The 6003-nt window shown below is 44.3% G+C and overlaps 1 long non-coding RNA gene across 2 annotated transcripts in view; it reads left to right on the top strand.

The window, feature by feature from the left end:
• Nucleotides 1–74: 74 nt before the first annotated feature.
• Nucleotides 75–6003, top strand: part of LOC127570753 (uncharacterized) — a 38002-nt gene continuing 32073 nt past the window's right edge. For both annotated transcript variants that reach the window (XR_007956390.1, XR_007956389.1), the window contains exon 1: nt 75–290. This is a non-coding gene — a long non-coding RNA (uncharacterized LOC127570753). The remainder of the gene's footprint in view (nt 291–6003) is intronic.

The raw sequence follows: 6003 nt of genomic DNA, 5'->3' as shown, positions 1-6003 counted from the left end.
TGACGTGTACTCGGTCTGAGCGTCAGGGCGCATGCGCCGGCCCGGAGCCGGGGCGTTTCTGCTGAGTGGGGGGGTTGACAGCGTGCGATGGAGGGGAACTTCGTGCGTGCTGGGAATCTGCTTTTGGTTTTCTCCCTCACGGCTGGAACATTTATTCTGGAAGGTGAAAAACGTAGCCGGGTGTGCATTAAATGCCCGAACCTTTCCGTGGCTTTTAAGGAGACGTTGAGAAAGAGGTAATCCCATTTGCAAAGTTGTGCAGGTTGCACGTTCGTTGTTGGAAAATGAAGGTAAGTGCAAAATGTTGTAGTAAAAACAAGGTCAGAGATTTTTCATTGCTCGTGGTAAACGTTTGAAATTGCTGAATGAGATGCAAATGTAGAAACTTGCCTGTTTCCGTCGGAATATATAAAAAGTGTAGGCGTTGGAAACCTGAAATGAAATCATTCGCCGAATAACAAGTCGGGCAGCATTCGTGGAAAAGGAAATTGAATTAACGTATCAGGAAGATGACATTGCATCACAACTGGTTGAAGTTTGAAAATGAGCACGTTTTAAGTTGCAGAGGAGAAGGGGTGACGATAACAATGGAAGTGTAAATGATAAGAGGTTCTTAGATAGGCAGGTGAATATGCAGAGAATGGAGGGATATAGACCAGGATTAGAAAGGATTAGTTTTATTAGTCGTCATTAGCCTAATTAGTTCAGCACGGCATCGTGGACCGAAAGGCCTATACCTATGCTGTAATGTTCTTTATTTTGTGATAAGGTGGAGACTGAATTACATGTGGTGGTGTTACTGGCTGAGAGAGAGAGAGAGTGGTGAAGGTGTCTCAGTTGTAGCTGATGTGTCTGCAAGAGGTGTAAATAGAAGGGAGATGAAAGAGAATGGGGGGGGGGGGGGAGGAGCAGACTGGGACTGCGAGGTATTAAACTGGAGTTGTTGGATATCTGAAATAGAGAATGTTGGAAATGCCCAGAAAGTCAGGCCATGTCTGCAGAGGAAAAGGGAGTTAACGTTACACATTGACGCTGTGTGCCTTGAGATGCCTGGTGTTGGGACGCCACGTTTCCAAAGCATAAAGGAGTGAGGGATCACTTCCTGGTAGACTGTATTTAGTGCTAGGTTTGATCTTTTCTTCAAGTAGCCAAAGGAAGTGCTGGCTCATAGAAGGCAATGGCAAATGTCATCACCGATGTCTGCCTCTGCAAAGAGGTGACTCCAGAAATGTGGAAAAATGATAATTTTCAGCATCTTGTTATGGACTTTTATTGTCAGGGGGAAGTGATCTACAGTGGGGACAGCATTCATGGAGAGTGAAAAATGGAGCTAGCATTACACGTTGATGACCTATTTCAGAACAAGTGAGTTTTGATACAAACTGGAGAGGTGGGTTATCTTAAGTTGTTGAATTCAAAGTTGAGTCCTGAGGACTGTAATGTGCTTGTCTGGAAGATGAGGTGCTCTTTCTCGAGCTTGGTTGGAAATATTGAAGCAGGCCTTTATTGTCAGGGTGTAGTAGGAGTGAGGTGTATCATTGGTAGGCAACTTTCGTTTTGCCAATGAATTGCATAAGGCTCACTCTCTCGTATTCTTTGAGCTCCAAATCAGCCTCCAAATATGCACACCTAGTGTTGTTTGTGTACTGCAGCTTGATCAATAAACAATCTGCTGCAAGAACTCTGCAGGTTGAGCAGCATCTGGGGGAGAAAAGGAACTGTCAACATTTCAACCTGAAACATTGACGGTTCCTTTCCCTCCCACAGATGCTCCTCAACCTGCTGAGTTCTTCTAGCAGACTGTTGCTCCAGGTTCCAGCATCTGCAGTCTCTTGTCTGTACTGCAGCTTGATGACTGACTGAGGATGGAGTGACCTTAGTTCTGAAGTGGTGAAAGGGGTTGAATAGTTCCATTTCATTCCATAGGTTAGTTGCACTCTTGAGGTGAGAGGTAATATTGCACCAAGAAAGATTGAGGAAAGAATTAGAACAATGGTCCAGCCTTGCTTGACCCCACTCTTCACCGAAATTGATCCATTGGTTAGAATCATGGCTTGTATGTATGTCATCACATTATACAGACAAATTTCTGATGGCAGCAAATTTTCTTGTCAAGGGGAAGTGATTGCATTTATAGAGCGTGAAAAATGCAGTTAGCATTACAAGTTGATATCATTTGTCAGAACAAATGGGTTCTGATACAAACTGGAAAGGCTGGTTATCTTAAGTTGTTGAATTTGAGAAGAATTATCCACAGTCATTCTGAATTGTGTTGAAAGCTTATGTATGGGACAAAGAGGCAAAGTGCAGTGGTTGAATCTGCTCTCTGCATTATCCTGGTCAAGATCATGTCCATTGTACCGCTTGATGGGTGGAATCCGCACTGTGATTTGGAGAGCAGCTTTTCAGCCACTGGGGAGAAGCAGTGACAGATAGATATCTCCTTTCCTGAAGGTGGTCATAACCACATGCATCCCAGAGGATCCCCCAGCATGTCATCTTCCCAATAAGATAGATGGGTTAACAGAACCGATGGCAAACGTATGAGTAAGATCTAATAGTTATTACAGAAACATAGTTTCTGGGTGACCAAGACTGGGTGCTCATTTTTCCAGGTTATACGATGGTACAAAAGAAGAGATGAAAAGGGAAAGAAAGTGGGTAACATTGTTAATCAAGGAAGGTATCAAAGCAGTGCTGAGTTGTGGTATAGAGGCAGTGGGTAGTAATATAGAATCAGTTTGGGTTGAATAGCAGGGGAAAGAAGACAGATTTGAGAGTAGTCGATAGGCCCCCTCAATGTGACCTCTAGATAAGGTGGAGCATAAATGGGGAAATATCTCAGGCACGTTTGAAGGGAACTGCAATTGTCATGCTAGTTTTTAATCTACTTGTTGATTGGATGATCCAAACTGGCAAGAGTATCTGAAACAGGAATTTGTGGAGTGTGTCAGGGATTGCTTCTTAGAATGGAATGTTATGGAACCTACGGGGAACAGGCTATTTTAGATTTGGTCACAAGTAATGAGAAAGGATTAATAAGAGATCTTGTCATTAAGGATCCTATAGGAGGGAGTGACCACAATATGATAGAATTCCAGAAACAATTTGAGTGTGAACACCACAGAACCATAACCATACCACAGAACCCCACAGTTACCTTGACTACACCTCTTCCCACCCTGTCACTTGTAAGGATGCCAGTGTCCCAGTTCCTTCGCTGCATCTGTTCCCGTGATGAGGCTTTCCACTCCAGGACATCAGAGGTGTCCTCTTTTTCTCAGTAAACGGGGTTTCCCTACCACCACCATCAATGCAGTCCTCACCTACATCTCCTCCATTTCCCATATGTCTGCCCTCAGCCCATTCCCTCCCCCCAACCCCCAGATGTGACGGGGACAGGGTTCCCCTTGTCCTCACCTGCCACCCCACAAGCCTCCACATCCAACATATCCAATGTATCATTCTGCAGGATCGCACCATCAGGCACATCTTCTCGCCCACCCCACTTTCTACAGGGATTGCTCTCTCCATGACTCCTTGTCCATTCGTCCCTCCCTGCCAATCACCTTCCTGGCACTTATCCCTGCAACCATGCAAAGTGTTACACCTGTCCCTACACCTCCTCCCTCACCACCATTCAGGGCCCTGAAAGGTCCTTCTAGGTGAGGCAGCGCTTCACCTGTGAATCTGAGGGTGTCATTTATTGCATCCAGTGCTCCCGGTGCAGCTTCCTATACATCGGTGAGACCCGACGCAGATTAGGTGACCGCTTCATCAAGCACCTTCGCTCTGTCTGCTGCAACAGCCAGGATCTCCCGGTGACCGGCCACTTCATTTCCACTTCCCATTCCCATACTGACGTGTCTATCCACGGCCTCCTATGCTGCCACGTTGAGGCCAGACGCAGGTTGGAGAATCCACACCTCGTATTCTGCCTTGGTAGTCTCCAGCCTGGCGGCCTCATCATCAATCTCTCTAACTTCCGGTAACCCCCCCCCCCTTTGTTTTCCCTCATTCCTGTGGCCCCCTCACCCCCTTCTCTTTTTCCTCCCCCACCTTCACAATCTGCCCATCACCTCCGTCTCATTCCCCACCTCCTTCCCTTTATTCCATGGTCTACCCTCCACTCCTACCAGATTCCTCCTCCTCCAGCCCTTTGCCTCTTCCATTTATCACCTCTCAGCTTCTTGCATCACTCCCTTTCATTCCCTCTCACCTGGACTCGCCTATCAACTGCCAGCTCCTCCCCCCTCCCCTACCTTTTTATTCTAGTTTCTGCCCTCTTTGTTTCTAGTCCCGATGAAGGGTCTTGACCTGAAACTTCAACTGTTTACTTCCTTCCATAGATGCTGCCTGACCTACTGAGTTCCTCCAGCATTTTATGTGTTACCGCTGTCCACTTAACCACTTAAATAAGGACAATTATAATGGTATGAAGGTGGACTGGGTAAACAAACTAAGAAGACAGGTCAGTAGATGACCAGTAGCAGATATTCAAGCAGCTGATCTATAGCACGAATTTATCCTAATTAGAAGAAGCTTTTTGAATCCACCAGTGAAAGACCAAGACAATTATAAGAAGGGAGAAAATTGATTTTGAGAGAACTGCTTATAGTATCAAAACAAACGGTAAGAGTTTCTGAGGATATGTACTGTAAAGGGAAGAAGGCAACTGAGGTTGGTGTGGCACCAGTGAGGCTGGTTAATTAATATCAGGAAACAAAGAAGTGACTAATATATTAAATCAGTCTAAAACAGCAAATATCCCTAAGTTATCAGATGGACTAATTTCAAATAACATGAAGGAACTTGTAAAATTCTCAATCACAAGGGATAAAGTATTAGAGAAACTCTCGGGGCTAAAAGCAGATAAATTGTTGGGAGCCGGAGGCCTGCACCCAGGGGTTTTCAGTGAGGTGGCTACAGAGATAGTGACCAATTTGGTGTGAAATTTTTCAAAACTCATTAACTTCCAGAAGGATATTAGAAGAATGGAAAACAGTCAACATGATTCCCTTATTTAAAAAGGGACAAAGATAAAAGGTGGGGAACTATTGGCCAGTTGTTTAAGATCTATGGTTGACAAGATGCTAGAATCATTTATCAAAGAGGAAATAACTCTTCTTTAAGGACAGCCTAATATAATCAAACCTAGTCAACATGGTTTTATGAAAGGTAATCATGTTTGATAAATTTGCTCAAATTCTTTGAGAATGTGACAGGAGGGTTGATGGAGCATTTGGATTTCCAAAAGGCATTTGACGAGGTGCCATAGTAGAGGTTGGTACATTACTTAAGAGCCTGAGATAGTGGAAAAAATATGTTAGCATGGATTGAAAAATAGCTATTACATAAAAATCAAATAGTTGGACTGAACAGGTCCTTTTTAGGCTGGCGGGATGTAACCAGTGGGGTCGGATCTTGACCATCAGTTATTTACTATTTGCGTTAATGACCTGAAAGAGAGAATGAAATGCAAGGTATTCAAGTTTGCTGATGATGTGAAAATAAGTGGAAGAGCATGTTGTTATGAGGACATTGTAATTCTGCAAAGGGACAGAGGTAGATCTAAATGCAGCGAGACTGCAAACAAGTGAAATACAGAGGAATCTAGGTGTCCTAGTGCATGAATCACAAAAAGTTAGCAGGGCACATCCAATGAGTTGTTAAGAAGGCAAACAGCATGTTGACCTTTATTGCGAAGGGGTTGGAGTTTAAGAATAGGGAGGTTTTGTCACAGTTGTAAAGTGAGGCCACACCTGGAACACTGCAGAATTTTGATCCCCATACATAAAAAAGGATATATTGAATTGGAGTGTCACCAAGGATGACAGTGCTGTCCTATGAAGAGAGGCTGGACAGTTTGAGTCTGTATTCCTTGGAGTTTAGAAGAATGAAGGGTGACCTTAGTCAAATTAAGGGGGCTTGACAGGGTAGATGTTGAGATGGATCCACTAGTGGGAGAGTCACAAACAAGGGGATACAGCTTCAAAATAAGGG

This window comes from Pristis pectinata, chromosome 5, assembly GCF_009764475.1.
Source record: "Pristis pectinata isolate sPriPec2 chromosome 5, sPriPec2.1.pri, whole genome shotgun sequence".
Lineage (NCBI taxonomy): Eukaryota > Metazoa > Chordata > Chondrichthyes > Rhinopristiformes > Pristidae > Pristis > Pristis pectinata.
Note: the sequence above shows the minus strand (reverse complement) of the source record. Positions and strands in the feature narration are given on the sequence as shown.